The sequence below is a fragment of the Oryctolagus cuniculus genome, chromosome 15, assembly GCF_051225735.1.
Source record: "Oryctolagus cuniculus isolate XC-2025 breed Fujian yellow rabbit chromosome 15, ASM5122573v1, whole genome shotgun sequence".
In the NCBI taxonomy this organism is placed as follows: domain Eukaryota; kingdom Metazoa; phylum Chordata; class Mammalia; order Lagomorpha; family Leporidae; genus Oryctolagus; species Oryctolagus cuniculus.
Window position 1 is genome coordinate 81,658,833 of NC_142881.1, and position 19,420 is coordinate 81,678,252.

At 41.4% G+C, this 19,420-nt stretch overlaps 1 pseudogene across 1 annotated transcript in view; it reads left to right on the plus strand.

The window, feature by feature from the left end:
- LOC149122108 (serine-rich coiled-coil domain-containing protein 2-like) overlaps positions 1 to 19,420 on the plus strand; it is a 73,212-nt pseudogene that overhangs the window by 42,411 nt on the left and 11,381 nt on the right. Inside the window, exon 5 of the transcript XR_016221083.1 lies at positions 4,283 to 4,372. The product of XR_016221083.1 is annotated as a serine-rich coiled-coil domain-containing protein 2-like (transcript). The remainder of the gene's footprint in view (positions 1 to 4,282; positions 4,373 to 19,420) is intronic.

The following is a 19,420-nucleotide window of genomic DNA, read 5'->3' on the forward strand; positions in this document are numbered from 1 at the left end:
AGGCGGAAGCTTTACCCCCTACACCACAACACTGGACCCTGTGGCATGCTTTAGAGTAACTACTAGTAGGTTGAAAGACTCTGTCTTGGAGGATACATGAAAAATTAGAGAAAACAGAAAAATGAGCTCATTTAAATAAACTGAAGGGGAATTGTGGCCTCACATGCACAGCAAACTTTGTGAAACTTGGCAGTTCCTGTTCTTGATTCTAGAGACTAATGTTGGTACAGTTTGTCTCCATAGATTTACAGGGCTGGAGAGGATTTACTGCTAGTCATTAACAGCAGTGACGCGCTGAAGCAGACATCTTATTAAATGAGTTTGAAGGAGAAACATGTCCTTTTTGCAGTAGGGCATTGGAAGTCATTCAGGAAGATTATAAAGGTATAATGTTTACCTCTGAAACTCTAGAAAATCACTTGTTCAAATCAGAAGAATTTAAAAGTTATAAACCATTGAAAGTAGAGATTTGTAATAGCATTTTTTTTTTATTTTTTGACAGGCAGAGTGGACAGTGAGAGACAGAGAGACAGAGAGAAAGGTCTACCTTCGCCGTTGGTTCACCCTCCAATGGCTGCCGCAGCCAGCACTGCAGCCGGTGCACTGCGCTGATCTGATGGCAGGAGCCAGGTACTTATCCTGGTCTCCCATGGGGTGCAGGGCCCAAACACTTGGGCCATCCTCCACTGCACTCCCTGGCCACAGCAGGGAGCTGGCATAGAAGAGGGGCAACTGGGACAGAATCCGGCGCCCCGACTGGGACTAGAACCCGGTGTGCCGGCGCTGCAAGGTGGAGGATTAGCCTAGTGAGCCACAGCGTCGGCCGAAATGTAATAGCATTTTCACATGATCAAAAATAAAATTGCCCTTCTATTTAAGATTTCTTTCTTTACATCTTTAGGTTACTTTTTGTAAATGGGGGAAAAGGCACAAGAAAAGCCATTAACAGGAGTCAGATGACATTTCTTATCTCTAATAATTTTTTTAATGACTTTGGCAAATTCTGTTACCTCTTTAGTGCTTTATCCAGAATGCAAAGGTTTTCTTGATGATTTCAAAGTTTTCTCCTTCCAGTTCTATACTTCTATGCTTTCTTGTCATTTATAAGGTATACATTCTTTTTTTAAACTTTTATTTAATAAATATAAATTTCAAAAGTACAACCTTTGAATTTTTCCCCCCATAACCTCCCTCCCTCCCACAACCATCCTATCTCCCACTCCCTCTCCCTCTCCCACCCCATTCTTCATCAAGATCAACTTGGTACATACTAAGTAAACATTTCAACAGTTTGCACCCACACAGATACACAAAGTATAAAGTACTGTTTGACTAGTAATTTTACCATTAATTTGTTTAGTACAACACATTAAGGACAGAGATCCTACATGGGGACCAAATGTACAGTGACTCCCATTGTTGATTTAACAGCTGACACTCTTATTTACAATGTCTGTAATCACCGGAAGCTCTTGTCATGAGCTGCCAAAGCTATGGAAGCCTCTTGAGTTCACAAACTCCGACCTTATTTAGACAAGGCCATAATCAATGTGGAAGTTCTTTCCTCCCTTCAGAGAAAGGTACCTCCTTCTTTGATGGCCCATTGAGTAGTCTTGGTGGGAAAGGTATACATTCAACTGTAACCTATGTTTGCATGCAAACTTTTGGAAAAATAAAAAGTATAAAGTGTTGAATTCATGTTTATGTGATGCAAGCTGATATAAAATTATATTACAATGCTCTGAGAATTTAACTGAAAGGTAGAGAGGTTTGACTATTCAAATCTTATTCCAAAATGCTAAGGATTCTTATTTTCTCCTCAGAACACTAATTAAATAATAATTTAGATGTATTTGTACATTGAAACCAGCATAATTTTGTGAAATTACTAGTGTATAATTTTAATTATGGAGTCATAGAAAGTGAAACTCAGGTTAAATAGGCTAGAAGTATCTTTGAAAACCCATGCTAGACTTTGGTTCAAATCTTGCTTTTGAAACATAGCTGTGTTCTCTTAAGGAAGGTATATAATCTCTCTTGAGCCTTTTCTGTAAATGGAAATAATAAAAATACTGATGCTAGAGGGTTGTGGGAGTTAAATGAACCATGGCCTAATGCCTGGCCCAGGGGTGTGGGATAATTAGTAACTCTTACTTAATGGCTTGCTCCAAATGACCCAGCATAAATCAATGCATGTCTTAGAATGTTTTAAATCCCTAACTAAAAGTGACTTAAAATACAAGAACATTTGTAAACTAAAATAACAAAGTGTATAGGTCTCATCCACTTCCATGGTTACTTATTGGTCATTTGGTTAATGGTTGAAGTTCTAGGTTGGCTTTTCTAGAATCCTTGTGGCTTTCTCTTCCTTTGTAGAAAGTCTTTTTAGCTGTAGGTGTCACATTCTCACAGGGTAATACCCAAAGGTGGGTGCAGAACCCATTTTCCCTAGTAGATCCATTTAATACTTGTGTTTAAAATGGACATGCTATTTCTCAGAAATACCTCAGACTTTCCTCCTGTTTTATTAGCTACATTTGAGTTCCTTATCCCTTCCTAAGCATACATTGGTTCAGAGTAATCAAGATCTATTTCCTTGGAACAAGAGGAAAGACGTACTTCCTCAAAGAATACCATGTGAATACAATCTGTCAGCTATTACAGAAAGCAGGTGGAGAGGGAGTGATTTGGGCAGTTGGTTTACATCTATTGAAATGTTACTAAAAACTAGGCTTTTCCAATTATGGAAGATTCAAATGTCTAGTATAACTCAAATATTACTCTCCACATGTTAGCAAAAAGGATATTATCTCTGGAATTGTCATAATCAGGATGCAATAAGTCGTGAACCTGCATTCTGATCCGTGTTTTATACTTCTTCTCCTCTTTACATACCTCCCCTATATGTTACAAATTAAGTCCTAATACAATGAATTACAAGAGACTTAGTTGACTTGCATTTGTAGTAGTGAGTTTGGTTTCAGCTTAAAGATGGAAACTGTGTAATGTAGAGATTTTTGTTTATAATTGGATTTTATTTTCCATAGGAGATTGGAATAATATGAGTACAATTATGAAAATTTTTAATATTGGTAAATATTTTTAAAATAGGAATGTGTAATTTCAACTTGATGTAGTAATCAAGGATTTCTTAGGTTTTTCTATGAGAAAGTGTATTTACCTTCAATGGGGTTGCTTAACAAATAATTTGGTTACATTTCAGCTTTACATAACAGTGAATTCTCATTTTCCATCTTTTCATTGTATTTGATGATTTGAAAGCACCAAAGTTTACACAGTATGTACACTGTGTGTTGTATAACTGAGTATACTTTGAGAGGCATCACATGTAGAGAATTCATTTGAGAATTGAGAGGGACAGATGGTCTTGTGGTCTTGTCAAAGGGTAGAGACGCTTCAAAAAATTATTGTCCAGTAAAGAGAACACATCATTTTTTTTTGACAGGCAGACTGGACAGTGAGATAGAGACAGAGAGAAAGGTCTTCCTTTTCCATTGGTTCATCCCTCAATGGCCGCTGCAGCTGGTGTGCTGCGCTGATCCGAAGCGAGGAGCCAGGTGCTTATCCTGGTCTCCCATGCGGGTGCAGGGCCTTCCCAGGCTACAGCAGAGAGCTGGACAGGAAGAGAAGCAACTGGGACAGAACCAGCACCCCCACTGAGACTAGAACCCAGTGTGCCAGCACCACAGGCTGAGGATTAACCTATTGAGCCGCAGCGCTGGCCAAGAGAACACATCATTAAAGAGACTTGGCAACATTGCACATATGAATAGGTAGTCTGACTTATGGATTGGTGGTATTTAGTAGCAAGTAGATTACCATCAAAAATGCATTCAAGGAGAGTGTACAATAATGACTACATAGCAACATAATCATTTAGAAAACTATAAAATTTGCATTTGTATTCTTTATATACTGTGTATCACTATATATATATACACATAATACTGTATATATTTTTAGCACATAAGTACACACTGTGTGAATTTTATGTAATATGCTTTTGAACAATTTAAGAGATTGCCGAGGGTAGTTGGACTGTTTGAAATTCTGCTCTCACTGGTTGACTCAAACCCAGTCCCTGAATAAGATGAGAGACTACTGAGTAAAGACTGATATTTGCTATAAAAGTTTAGAACCATTTTGTAATGTGTAACTTTTTTCTTGGTTTGTTTTTTTTTTTACCCCCTAAGAGAGCCCCTAATGACTTTGTGTGTGTATGCAGAATGAAACCAATGTAAAAATGTGTGTTTTTGTTCAGGCAACTTGGTGTAACTGCCACCAAAAATCTAAAGAGGAAAAATGCACTTACACTGACAAATACACCCAGACTCCCTGGAGAAGAATTCCTGTGAGTAACAAATGCTCTCACCCTCCTCTCCTGTCATTTGCTATTGATGTTTTGTTCGCTCTTCTTACTCTTAATCACTAATAATTTTGAATCTGCTTATGGCTTTTAGTTTTGTTCTTAGGCAAGTTGTTGTTTTTCTAGTCTCTTAGATGTGAATGTGCTGCTTTCTAAAGCTTCACTTGTATGTCCTGCACAAGTGAATGTGCCTTTAATAATTTCCATTCTGCACACTGTAGCTCATTTTATTTGAATGTCTTCTCTCCTGTCATTGCATGTATCTATGAGAGTAATATTTGCAGAAGCCCTACAATAAACAGAAGTCCCATATGCAGCTGTTGCACCTCAACAACATACCACATTTTAAAAATATATTATGTTAAACTTGTTGAAGTGAAATGGACACTATGAGAAACAGTGACTTGATCAGCTCTTGTCCTGACGGTTGATGTACAATGTAATACTTTATCCATTTTAGTATTTTTTTTTGTTCTAGTACCATTGGTTGAACTCTGTAATTAACACACAATTATTCTTAGGTGTTTAAATTTTAACTGAAAAGTGATCCCTGTTAGGAATTTGGAAAACATTATGCTGAGTGAAATAAGCCAATACCAAAGGGACAAATACCACTTGTTCTCCCTGATAGGTGACAACTAACTGAGCACCAAAAAGGAAACCTGTTAAAGTGAAATGAACACTATGAGAAAGGGTGACTTGATCAGCCCTCACCCTGACTGTTGATGAGCAATTTAATGTTATCCCTCTTAGTATTTTTTGTTTGTTTGTTCTACTTAATACTTTTGGTTGAATACTGTAATCAATACACAATTCTTCTTAAGTGCTGAAACTTAACTGAAAAGTGATCGCTGTTAAATATAAGAGCAGGAATGAGAGGGAAGAGATGTGCAATTCGGGACATGCTCAAGCTGACTTACCTCAAACGGTAGATTAGAAACATACCATGGGATTCCAATTCAATCCCATCAAGGTGGCATGTACCAATGCCATCTCACTAATCCCAGTGATCAATTTCTGTTCACAATTGATCATAATGATAGGACTAAGAACCAAAGGGATCACAGAAACAAGAATAGTGTCTGCAAATACTAGCTGATAGAATCAAAAAGGGAGAGAACGATCCAACATGGGAAGTGAGATACACAGCAGACCCATAGAATGGCAGATGTCCTAAACAGCACTCTGGCCTCAGAATAGGCCCTTAAGGCATGCGGATCCAGCTGAAATGCCCATGAGAGTATTTCAGGCATGGAAAGCCAAGACACTCTGGGGGGAAAAAAAAACCTAAATGAAAGATCTCCATGAGTGAGATCCCAGTGGAAAGAATGGGTCATCAAAGAAGGAGGTACCTTTTCTCTGAAGGGAGGAGAGAACTTCCACTTTGACCATGGCCTTGTCTAAAAATGATCAGAGTCAGTGAGCTCAGAGGGCTTCCATAGCCTTGGCAGCTCATGACAAGAGCCTAGGGTGATTACTGAGGCCATAAACAAGAGTGTCAATTGGTTAAGTCAACAACAGGAGTCACTGTGCACTTACTCCTCATGTAGGATCTTTGTCCTTAGTGTGCTGTACATTGAGATTTAATGCTATAACTAGTACTCAAACAGTATTTTTCACTTTATGTTTCTGTATGGGAGCAAACTGTTGAAATCTTTACTTAATGTATGCTAAACTGATCTTCTGTATATAAAGAGAATTGAAAATGAATCTTGATGTGAATGGAAGGGGAGAGGGAGTGGGAAAGGGGAGGGTAGCAGGTGGGAGGGGCATTATGGGGGGGGAAGCCATTGTAATCCATAAACTGTACTTTGGAAATTTATATTCATTAAATAAAAGTTAAAAAAAATATATTATGTCAGCAAAGTTCTTTTTTTGCTGAAACTCTCAAAGTATGTTTTAATATTTAGTCAAATGAATGTTGACGGTATCAGGAAATAATGAATAGGAAGATATAGGCAGTAAAGATTATGGTTTAGAAATAGTTGGCCGGTGCCATGGCTCACTAGGCTAATCCTCCGCCTGTGGCGCTGGCACCCCAGGTTCTGTTGGGGTGCCAGATTTTGTCTCAGTTGCCCCTCTTCCAGTCCAGCTCTCTGCTGTGGCCCAGGAGTGCAGCAGAGGATGGCCCAGATCCTTGGGCCCTGCACCCGCATGGGAGACCAGGAGAAGCACCTGGCTCCTGCCTTCAGATTGGCACAGTGTGCCGCCCACAACACGCTAGCCATAGCAGCCACTTGTGGGGTGAACCAAGGGAAAAAGGAAGACCTTTCTCTGTCTCTCTCTCACTGTCTAATTCTGCCTATCCAATGTGTGTATATATATGTGTGTGTGTGTGTGTGTGTATGTACATATATATATATTTTTTTTTAAAAGAAATAGGGAATGATTTCTCCTAAAACATAGAGAGTCTCGTATTCCATACTTTCTTGGTGTTTTTCAAAAATGTTCTATAAAAATGATTTAGGACTAATGAATAACCTGACTGTCATTTAATCTGAGTTCTTCAGAACTTAGTTCGAGATGTGCTTAAGCCAGAGAATCATTGTATAGTCAGTCATCTCATTTTATTATATGGAGCCAGGTAATAGACGTCTATTTCTTGTTAAGAAAATGCCTACCAAGCCAGCCTTTTTCCCCACTTATATTTAGCAATGCATCCTAGCATCATACATGAAAAGGGAAATATAATGTTTAATGCAATCAGCAAACCAGTTTATAAAACTCAGCTACTAGCTTTCAAAATCTATGAGTTATTTTGTTTCATATCTATTAAGTATTTATTTGTATGCTCGGTACAAGGTAGGAATGTAAGAAATTATTCAACAGAAGTTCAGTGATCCTGTCTCATCCCCAATTTTTAGGCTCTTGAAGTAGAACTGGGCAGGGAACTATGCAGACAAACCAGAGTTCCATTCACAAGTACATTTAAAATGAAGTGGTAATGCATTGATTCGAAGTGCTGCAACTTGCAGAAGCTTCAAAGGGTGTGGAAGTCTAGTTGAAACAAGGAGCTGGAGGAGAAGGTGAAGCCAGTGTTTGAATACGTAGAAAGCAAAAGATGCCCACAGAGATGATGTAATATCAGATGTGGAAATGGATCTACTTGGAGATAGTTGCAAAGTAAAAGATTGTGACTCTTGTTTCTGTATCAGGAGTGGGAAACGTTTTTCTGCCAAGGCCTATTTGGATATTGATAGCATCATTTGTGGGCCATACAATATGATCAACTTAAACTCAGGCTGCTACAGATTTGTGAATTTCAAGTTCTGCCTACAGCTGCCTTGGCAGGGCCAGACCAAATGATTCTGCTTGCTTTATGTGGCCCATGGGTCAGATGTTCCCCACTCCTGTTCCCAGATGGAGATTTGGGCTTTCTGTGTTTCTCTTTTTTCCCCACACAATAGTTTGCACCTTTGGCTGTGTTGCCAAGTATGTGGCTGAGAAGTTCCATTTTGCCATTCTCCGTGGAAGTCTTTATAACCCTCTGTGATTCCTTCAGCCTCATTATTCTGGAAACTGGGTATTAGTCTACCTCTTCCCTAGCCAAAAGTGACTGGTTTAAAACAACCCTAATACCTATGAAATATAATCATCGTGGGTGAAATATTTGATCATGGGTGAAATAAAGATAATTTCTCCAGCCCACCACCCATAAATTAAAAGAAGAAGGGAAGAAGCAGACAGAGTGAGAACAGAGGAAGAACACACAGCAGGCTCATGAACTACCACTCTGCTAACATCTGATAGGTCCAGGAGGACAAAATCGGTAGGAGTGTTCGGGGCCAGCGCTATGGCACAGTGGGTTAACACCCTGGCCTGAAGCACAGCATCCGATATGAGTGCTGGTTTGAGATCCAACTGCTCCACTTCTGATCCAGCACCCTGCTGATGGTGAAAAACAGCGTGCATGGAAGACGCCCATGGAACCAGAGGTGGCCATTCACCAAATTAGGATCACCCTGACCAGCCGCAACGTCAAGTCCCTGGAGAAGGTGTGTGCTGACTTGATCAGAGGAGCAAAGGAGAAGAAAAGCACCAGTTCAGATGCCTACCAAGACACTGCAGGCTGGTGCCGCGGCTCAATAGGCTAATCCTCCACCTAGCGGCACTGGCACACTGGGTTCTAGTCCCAGTCGGGGCGCCAGATTCTTTCCCGGTTGCCCCTCTTCCAGGCCAGCTCTCTGCTGTGGCCCGGGAAGGCAGTGGAGGATGGCCCAAGTGCTTGGGCCCTGCACCCCATGGGAGACCAGCACCTGGCTCCTGCTTTCGGATCAGTGCAGTGCACCAGCCGCAGCGTGCCAGCCATGGCGGCCATTGGAGGGTGAACCAACAGCAAAGGAAGACCTTTCTCTCTGTCTCTCTCTCTCACTATCCACTCTGCCTGTGGAAAAAAAAAAGACACTGCAAATCACTACAAGAAAAACCTCTTGTGGTCAAGGTTCTAAGATATGGGACTGGTTCCAATATGCTTGTGTCTTTCCAGAGAATGCGGGACAGCCCATTTGGGTACCAGCCAAAAACATCAAGCCTGCAACTGACAGCCAACCAGAACCAGCTGAACAAGACTGAGAGTCCGCCTTGTTAGTGGATGCACCTGCCCTATCATGCTACCCTGAGAAACTGCCCATAGCCACATCCATTACTGTTTTATACCCACTAGTTCTGGTCAGCCACTCAAACGGCCCACAGCTTGTGTGCAGTCATGCCATCCTGATTACCATTGTTCCTCATTCCTACCCCCATCTAAGCAAGTACTCCTGTGGTCTCCCATTTTGAGCACTGGTCAATGACGAGTAAGATCCCCTGGGGGACAACCTAAGACAGGAACAGCCGCTTATGGAGTCCACATGGAAATGGAGTCAATAATGGTATGGCCAAGAATCATGCCTCCCGTTGCTCAAAAATAAACAAAAAGGGGGAAATGTGGTGGAATGAGAAGGCCATGAAAAGATGGCCACTGACAACAGAAACTGCCTGGCAACAGACTGTGATTGGATGGCTTTGGAAACTGGCTGGCAATGGGGTGTGATTGGTTAGGGCGTAGACCACCCCTTGACCAGATTGGCTGCCTTGGCTATATAAGCTACTGTAGTATCTGAAATAAACGAGTCTGCAGGCTGCTTGCCTCAGGCCTGCTTTCACCCAACTCCCAGGGTCTGTGTGGTGACTCCGCACCTCTTGCCCCCACCATGCTCCTCCTCCCAGAAATGAATCCACAGCAACAATGGTGGGTGAAATATTTGATCATGGGTGAAATAAAGAATTTATCCAGCCTGCCACCCATAACAAACTCAGACTTCAGCTTTCCATGTTATCTGTTACTATAGGAACCACCTCGCTAAATGCTTTGAGGCAATAATATCCAGGGAAAGTAAATGGCATATTAAAATTTCTGTAATTAGTAGCTCAGCTAGCATTTTAAATTTAGGACTTCTGACAGCTAGTCCCAGATCCCCTTCTGCAAAAGCATCCTGAAAAGCTTCCAGGATGAGAGGTTTGCAGATTGAAACGGGAAGACTTTCCATGTAAAGGAACAGGACCAATAAAGAACAAGTAGGAATATACAGATGGGCAATAGTAATTATCTGATAGTGGCTGGAACACAGATGTGCATTTAGGGAGAGTGGAAGTTAGTGTTAAAGCTAGTTGTTGTTGTTGTTGTTTTTAAGATTTATTTATTTGAAAGGCAGAGTTACAGAAAGCCAGAGGCAGAAAGAGAGAGAGAGAAAGTGAAAGTCTTCCATTCCAATGGTTCACTCCCCAGTTGGCCACAACAGCTGGAGCTGAGCCAACCTGAAGCCAAGAGCCAGGAGCCAGGAGCTTCTTCCAGGTCTTCCATGCAGGTGCAAGGGCCCAAAGACTTGAACCATCTTCCACTGCTTTCCCAGGCCATAGCCGAGAGCTGGATCAGAAGTGGAGTAGCCGGGACTCAAACTGGTGCCCATATGGGATGCTGACATTGCAGTCAGTGGCTTTACCTGCTATGCCACAGTGTTAGCCCCTAAAGCTAGTTTTTAAAAACATTTATCTTATTTATTTGAAAAGTAGGGTTACAGAGAAAGAGACATAAATTTTCCATGTATGGTTCACTCTCCAAATGGCTGTAATGATTGGGACTGAGCCAGGCCAAAGCCAGGAGACAGGAGCTTCTTTTGGGTCTCCCACATGAGTGCAGATCCTCTGTTGCTTTCCCAGGTTCATTCACAGAGAGCTGGATCAGAAGTGGAGCAGCCAGGACTCAAATCAGTGCCCATGTGGAATGCTAGTGTCATAGATGGTAGCTTTACCAGCTGCCTTAGAGTGCTGGCCCCTAAAGCTAATTTTAAGGTAGAATTCAGATGTTTAATCCAGGATTTACTGGAAACTTTGTTTTGCTGAGTTGTATTGAGTTAAATAAATTGTTATATATTTAATTATTTAAATGGTAATTATTAAATATTGGGCATATTCTCTGATTTTTTCTTCTGTTCCTTGGGCTTTTGGGATCAGTGGGATTAATTTTAATAACATCATTTTCAAAATGACTTACTATATTTACAATGATTTTCTTTTCCCATTAAAAAGTTACTCTTTAAAAAATATTATTTTTAGCAGTATTCTTTGTTAGCAGAAACCCAACATACCTTAAATATGCTCACGATGAGGGGAATGTGGAGATGCAATGTCATTCTTTATTGCCAATATTTAGTAATTTATGGGATTAAAACATGTTACAGTGAAAGTCCTGAAGTATAGTTTGTGTAAAATGTTGAATTTTGAAACTCTAGCTTAAGCCATGGAGAAAGTTGAAAATTATTATCTCAGTCTTGGTTGTCACATTTCTTATACTATACTGAAAAATTTGAGAGGCTGAGTTACAGAGAAAGAGAGAACGACAGAGAGAGAGGTCTTCCATCTGCTGGTTCACTCCCCAGTGGCCACATCCAAAGCCAGGAGCCAGGAGCTTCTTGCAGGTCTCCCACATGGTGCAGGAGCCCAAGCACTTAGGCATCCTTCTGCTACTTTCCCAGGCCATCAGCAGGGAGCGGGATCAGAAGTGGAACAGCTGGGACAAACCAGCACCCATATGGGATGCTGACGCCACAGGGGGAAGCTTAACCTACTACTCCACAGCACTGGCCCTTAAATGTCTTTGTTGACACTGTCTCAGTCACATATTGTAGAATCTTCCTCAGAGATTTGTGGGGTGTATTTGAGCATTTCCTCTGAACAGCTTGTGGACACAAAAAATTCAGTTTGTGATGGAAGATAGTAAAAAATGGTGGAAAAGAGTTATTCCCTATAACATTTGTTGGCAGCCATTTAAGAGGTGGAGAGACATACTGAGAAAGAAAATAAGACTTGGCAGTCAGAGCCTGCCAGTGGAAGCAGAGTGGTCTACCAACAGCCAGAGGATGGTATACTGAGCCCAGTGTAGATTTGCATAGATTTGTCCTTCCTTCTGTCCTTTTAAACACAGATAACCAGGGTAGGCATTAGGCCTGGCATTTAAAACACTGGTTATGATGCCTGTATCTCATATCAAACTACCTAGGCTTGATATACATAGATCCAGACCCAGCTTCTGGTCATTTCCTGCTAACACAGACCCTGGGAAGACAGTGGTGGTAGTAGTTCAAGTAGTTGGGTTCCTACCATCCATATGGCAGACCTGGATTGAATTCCAGACTCTTAACCCTCCCCTTCCTTCCCATCATTGTGGGCATTTGGAGAGTGAACCAGTTCATAGGAGCTCTTTCTGTTTGTTTCTGACTCTGCCTCTTGAATAAATAATTTACCAAATTCTAAAATACATGAATAATCAGGTTAACTGCAAACTTACCAGATAAAATCGCCTCCGCCCTGTTATCAGATTGTTCATCAGTGTTGTTTTTAGACTGGTTACTGTTTAATGATTAATACTTTATCACTGATCTAATAGGAAAGCATCACTTTGATAATTTTATGGCTAAACAAGAAATTCTTAAATATGCAACAAATATTCATTCATTCATCTATCTAGCAAATATTTAATACCCACTATGTGCAGGATACCAGGCAAGACAAAAATGAATAAAACCTGGAACGTGCCTGTGAGAAGCTCATGGGCTCTGGTTGTCTCTGTAAGCAGCCCCAAATAGACGTTTAAGATTCTTATTAAAGATGACTACCAGGCCTTTGCACATCAGCTCATTTGACCTTGACACATAACCATGTACTCTGAGAGTTCTCAGGTGTGTTGAAGGTGTGTGTTCAACTAAAGTAAGACTTGAGGTTGTCGAGTCCAGCCAGAGGTACCTGGCACTTTAAGTCTGGGGATGGAATCTGAAGTCTCAGTCACCAGCCCCTGCACAGGCTGCGAGGGTAGCGCACTGAGAGCTCTGTTCATTGGTGACTGCAGGGAGTTCACTGAAACCCTCCAGTGTGTGTGTGTGTGTGTGTGTGTGTGTGTGTTAGGGGGGCTTTCTTTTGCCTTCTGGTCTTGTGGGCTGCTGGGCAACTTCTCCAGAGGCATTTGTTTCATTTTGAATGAATGTAGGACAGTACTTCATCTTGTCTGTCCCACCTTCAAACCTCTTTCAGTCCTCTCCTGTTTTCTGTACCCAGTATCCTAATTTTAGAACCTTAAAGTTTATCTCTTGAGCTGTTAGCATTAGCTGCTACCTGGCTGTGCTGCTTCAGAAGCTCATCGTCTCTGGGCACATTCCTCACTGACTACCCCAGGGTGTTCATTCTAAAACACATTGTATGTTACAGTTTCTCCAGTAACGTAAAATTCACCAGTGTCAGCCATAAGTTAATGGCCATCAATCCCTCAATGAGCTGATCCTGTTTTCCTACCAACACTGGGTTCTCCAAATTCAGTCTGACAATTGAAGTGACTCGAATAAGCTGTTTATTATTACTATTATTATCATTAGCCTCTGTGCCTAGCATGTGCTGGCCTGCTACCCAGAAGGTCTTCATCTACTTGGCAAACTCCACCTCACCCTGCTAAAGTAATCTTTGATATTCCTTTCTATTAGCCTTATTGGTCTTGGGAATTTGAGATTTTTTCCTCTTTATATTTAGTATTCATTCTAAAGATGTGTAAGGACTTCTTTTTCTTTTTTATGGCCTTTGAAGCAGTAGTAGATGTCGACATGATGAATTGTTAGCATCTTCGCCTTTAAATTAGCACAGATGAGTGCTTGGAGTTTGGGGAAATTATAATTTAACAGCCATTAAAACACACATCTGTTCTGCTTGATATCGAGAGCTTAAGAAGCAGCTTGTCCAGCTTGCCAGCAGGTAGCGGCACTCCAGTCCTCAGTGGCTAACCACTTCCACATAGTCTTCCACGTATGCACAGCAAGTGATTTCCTTGGTTCTTGCATTACAGTCATTTTTTTATTCTTAAAAGAGATGTTTTGCTTCACGGTACAGGAATCGATTTTCTAAACCAAGTTCTCAAATAACAAACCAAGATATTTATTTGGGGATAGGAAAATTACACCATTAAAAAGATAAAAGTACAAAGCAACATTATTTATTTAGTAAATAAAAGCCACTGATTTATTTAATGTAATTAAGACAAAGTTTAGGCTTTTATTTGCCTGACTATTCAGTTGAACTCCTCTCTGTTAAAATACTCAACACTTTATTATTCTTGGTCATTTCTCTCACTCTTTAATATTTGAAATGAAGGCTTCTTACACTTATATGATCAGTGTGTCTTTCTGACTCTGCTGTGTTTCCAGTTATTTCTCAGATGAGCAGTGGTCAGCTGAGTAATGTGAGCACTCAGAAGAGTGCAGATGGGTCATTCAGCGCAGGTCACAGTGAGCCTTTCTGGTGGTTTGGTTAATCAATTCTTTACTATCTGAATTGGAAAATCATACCTTTTTATGCTTTAAGCTGCTAGCACATTTACACCTTTTTTTTTCCTTGATAGAGATAGACATTAGGGAAAAACACAATTTTAAAATTTTGCTGATATATTTATTTTTAAAGATTACTTATTTAAAAGGCAAGACTAAGAGGTGGGGGGGAGAGAGAGAAAGAGAGAGAGAGAGAGATCTTCATCCGCTGGTTCACTCCCCAAATGACTGCAACAGCCAGGTCTGGGCCATACCAAAGCCAGGAGGCAGAAAGTCCATCTGGGTCTCCCAGCTCGGAGGCAGAAGCCCAGGCACTTGAACTACCATCCATTGCCTTCCCAGGCACATTCTCAGGGAGCTGGATCAGGCTCCAGCAGATGCTCTGATACAGGATGCTGGCATCAAGTGGCAGCTTAATCCTCTGCACCACAGTGCTCATCTCTGTCACTGGTATTTTTAGACTTTTAACTTGAGACAAGAATTTCTTACTCTCTTTGAAGGTGAAAAGGGGAAACAAATCCCCACTCAATCAGCTATTTGCTGCCACTCTTCTCCCTGATTACTTTTTCCCTCTGGTAGATTTTGGTTTCCTTGATATGGTCCTGCCCTATTTTCCCACTAATCCTCCTAAGGTTTGTGATCACTTTGGTGTGATCTTTTTCTGGGAACCCCAAGGAGCATCTGTTGAATCAATTATGTGATGATTTTAGTACTCTCTTCTTTTATTCATTGATTTATCATAAAATGCCCAGGGACTTTAGAAGTCTTGGACAATTAGCTTAAAAAGAACAACTAGATGATTTGTTTATTTTAAACATATCTTTGCATAATTTTCAGTTGTGATTGTCTTTAAAAAAAACATTTATTTGAAAAGTAGAGTAGGCAAAAAGAGAGAGAGAGGTCTTCCATCTGCTGCTTCACTCCCCCAAATGGCTGCAACAGCTGGAGCTGAGCTGATCCAAAGATAAGAGCCAGGAGCTTGTTCCAGGGCTCCCACATGGGTGCAGGAGCCCAAGCACTGTGCCATCTTCTGCTTTTCTCCTAGGCCATAGCAGAGAGCTGGATCGGAAGTGGAGGTACTAGGACTAGAACTGGCACCCATATAGGTTGCCAGCACTGCAGGTGGCATCTTTACTCGCTGCACCACAGTGCCGACTCCCTTGATTTTTTTTTTGTATCAATTCAGCTCATGCCATCATGACCAACCATCCTTTCATAAGTCAGCGAGTCTGCTCAGTCACTCCCAGCCCTTTCACGTTCTAACTCTTGACTAGGAAGACATCATCCAGTGCTGATCAAGGAGATGAAAGAAGTAAAAAAAACACAAAGGATGCGGCATAAATCGAGCTGCTCTTTATGTTAAAGAAATTCAAGACACTGTAAAGATTTATTTGTAGATTAGCATAGTAAAAAAAGTTACTTATGAAAAATGGTTCTTTAACATTCACATTTCTTTGTTGTACTCTTTGACATTTTAGGCCACATTATTTAATAGACTCTCTCTCTCTCTCTCTCTCTCTCCCTCTCTCCCTCTCTCTCTCTCTATTTCTCTCTCACACACACACAAACACACACACAAATATTTGTGCCAACTAACCCCAGATGGAGTTGTATGTGCTACCCTGTTTGTTTTCATTGTTTGGCCCACTGAAAGATAACTTTTAAGATTCATATATACATTTTAAAGATTTTATTTATTTATTTGAGAGGTAGAGTTATAGACAATGAGAGGGAGAGAAAGGTTTTATATCTGCTGGTTCTCTCCCCAGATGGCTGCAATGACTGTAGCTGAGCTGATCCAAAGCCAGGAGTCAGGAACTTCTTCTAGGTTTTCCATGTGGGCGCAGGGGGCCCAACCACTTGGGCCATCTTCCACTGCTTTCCCAGGCCTCTAGCAGAGAGCTGGATTGGAAGGCAAGCAGCCAGGACATGAACCAGCACCATATGGGATGCTGGCACTGCAGGCAGAGGCTTAGCCTAGCATGCTACAGTGCTGGCCCCAAAATTCTTTTTTTTTTTTTTGACTGGATGTCCAGCAGTAATGGAAATCATGTATTTTTTTTTTTGACAGGCAGAGTGGACAGTGAGAGAGAGACAGAGAGAAAGGTCTTCCTTTGCCGTTGGTTCACCCTCCAATGTCTGCCATGGCCAGCGTGCTGCAGCAGGCGCACTGCGCTGATCCGATGGCAGGAGCCAGGTACTTATCCTGGTCTCCCATGGGGTGCAGGGCCCAAGTACCTGGGCCATCCTCCACTGCACTCCCTGGCCACAGCAGAGAGCTGGCCTGGAAGAGGGGCAACCGGGACAGAATCTGGCGCCCTGACCGGGACTAGAACCCGGTGTGCCGGTGCCGCAAGGTGGAGGATTAGCCTAGTGAGCCACGGCACCGGCGAAATCATGTATTTTTCCTGGTATTTGTGGAATGGACCCACACAGTGAACTTCATAGGAGTACATGTGAGGCACACTGGCCCCAAGGACTCTTCTGTCTTAGGTTTCTTTCTGTGCTTTTGTTCCTGCTAGAGGCAAGTTCACATTTGTTTGACTCTTGGTTGTCATTCAGAGCTGCTCATGTTCATTTTACTACATGGATCTTCCCTCTTGAGTGTGGTGCACACTGTGCACGTGTCAGCCGTGCTGGCGATGACACAGAGCAGATAAGCCTTGGAGTATTTGTCCTCCGACTTCTCCACGAGAATGGTAAAGGTAGGCTAGCGTGTGCCAAGTGTATTGGCCTCTTTCTGGAGCATCACATAAACCGAGAATATAAAGCATCTTTCTCTGCTGGAATTTTAATTTCTCACACACAGGAATTCTTCGCCACTGCCCCTTTGTGTGTGTTCACATTGCTACTGGGTAAATTTTGGAGAGTGAGCTATGTCTTGAAATTGTAACATATGTTAGTGCAGGAGTTTGATTCAGTGTTGAACTCCATAGGCTTATGGATTCATGTAGCTTTTTAAAGGTTCCACAGCATGTATCATGAATTAAGTCTTTATTATAATATTTATGTTTATTGACTTTCTGCCAATATCTGAAGACTGGAATAATGGACTTGAAATATTTGCCCAAAACTTGGATGGGGTGTAAATATCCCATACATAGGGATTTAAAACTTATTTTCTGTAGCAAAACAAGTGAAAATATTTTAAGAATAATTATAAATTTAAAAATTATGCATTTGAGAAAGCTAGACTTCATAATGGTTTAGTTCTTCTGGGTTTCCTAGGTTTCCCATTTTGGTTGGTGTACATTTAATTGAGAATTTCTTGAAGAGTAGAGTTGGGAAGGAGAACAGAATTCAAGATAGGAGTTGTGTTTTATTAAATGGTGTTTCAAAAGCACTATGCTTATTTATTCCATTGTGCTGCAGAAGGCAGCTGTGGGACCTCCAGGCAACCATGTGCACGAACTTAACCATCCTGCAGGCCGCTTGTCAGACAGTGTAGTGAGCGTGTCTTCCTGTCCTTCACATCATACCATGTTTAGGCTGTACCTCTGCAGCTGCTTCAATCAGCATGAATAGTTTTTAGACAGATCACTGTATATGACCAATTTTTGTTTTGCTCCGGGGACCAAAAATGTACTGGAAAGAATGAAGCCAAGAAAGTGACTCATTCAAATTTCTAGGGATTCCTTTGTGATGCGTGTCTTTAAGATGGCAGACTTGGCTGTCCCTTTGTGAGAGAGGAATAGCAGCAAGTGCTTGAGTGGGAATTTCAAAGGAAGTGTGTGCTGCCATTGGACGCAGTCTTCCCTTACCTGTCTGAGCACCAGACATCCAGTGACTGTGCTGTTCGGTAGATAGAAATCATTGTTAGATTTGGTAAAAAGTGCTCAGCGCCGCAGTAGGCTCTCAGCCTTGCGCAGCAGCGCTTCCACAGGAGAGGCCCTGCAGTGCAGCGGGTCCCTCACATAGTGCAGATGAGTCCTCCCTCGGACATAGCAGCTAATACTTCCTTGTCCACGGAGGGGGCCACAATGGCTGCAGCTAAGAGTGGGCACATGGGTGGTCTTCCATTTCAATGGAGAAAGAAAGGTGACCCCATATTGCATATAGGATACTATCGTTCTTGATTTCACCAAAGTAAAACAGTCTAATGAATTAGTAGATTTTTGGTTGATTTAGAAGTTGATATGGACTCTTAATGAGTTTAAATTTCAAATTTGTTTTTAACTCCCTAGGCTGAGGGAAATGTCTTTATTGTCCATTACATAACCATCTGTTGACTCCAGTCATTGATTTATTCTGATGTCTTTCCTGCTCTTTTTTCCTTCCTGAAGAACTTACAGAAATGTTAAGCCTGTCAGTTTAACTTCTCTGTACCTTTGTTGAGCCTTAATCTCAGCAGAAGATAGGCTCATCAATATTATTATGAAGCATAATGTATCTAAGAGAAAAATATCTGAATTGCTTGCACACAACACGAAGTATTGGCCTGCAGTTTCCTTTAAAAACTGAGTATCCTGCTGATCTGCTCCTTAGTCAGTGTTAAGTGAGAGGTGGAAGCGAGGCCCTGGCTCTGCTGAGGAGTCGGAGCTCACCGCAGATCTGCGTCTGCAAATCAGCGCTGCGCCAAATGCGTCTCCACAGGAACTTGGGTCACTTATTGTCTTAGCTTTGTGATCATGGTGAAGATGTTGACATGAGGGTTTTCAGTCTGGAGGGGGACGTTTTCTGGGGTTGGTTGAGTTTCCTGTTTGTGGAAGAGAAAGTTTAGTGATGTATGCAAAGTGATGTATTTGACTGTTCATGGTATGCATATCAAATTTTTTAAGGAAAGCTTGGCCTAAGGAGTTGATCGTTACAGTTGCACATGATTTAAGGCATTAACAAAGGATTACAGAGTTACATCATTCAGAATGTTCATAGTAATTGGGACCACCTAGCATTTTTTTTCTTTTGGAGTCGTGTTTTTATTTGTGCAATATTTTTAGACATATAGGCTACTGTTCATTGTATTTATATAGATATTAGGGAAATTTCTAGATATTTTAACAAGTAAAAATCTGAAAATGAAGGAAAATACCAAATCTGCACTTTAAATGAGCTTAATTGCTTACAGTTGTGCCTGAAATATCAAAATGCCTCCTACTGGGTGAGGCTTTATTGGAATGGATTTCCTGTAACTGTGCTATTCGAAGATATCAGTACAGCCTTTCACCGAATTATGTCCCCAGCACGGCACTTT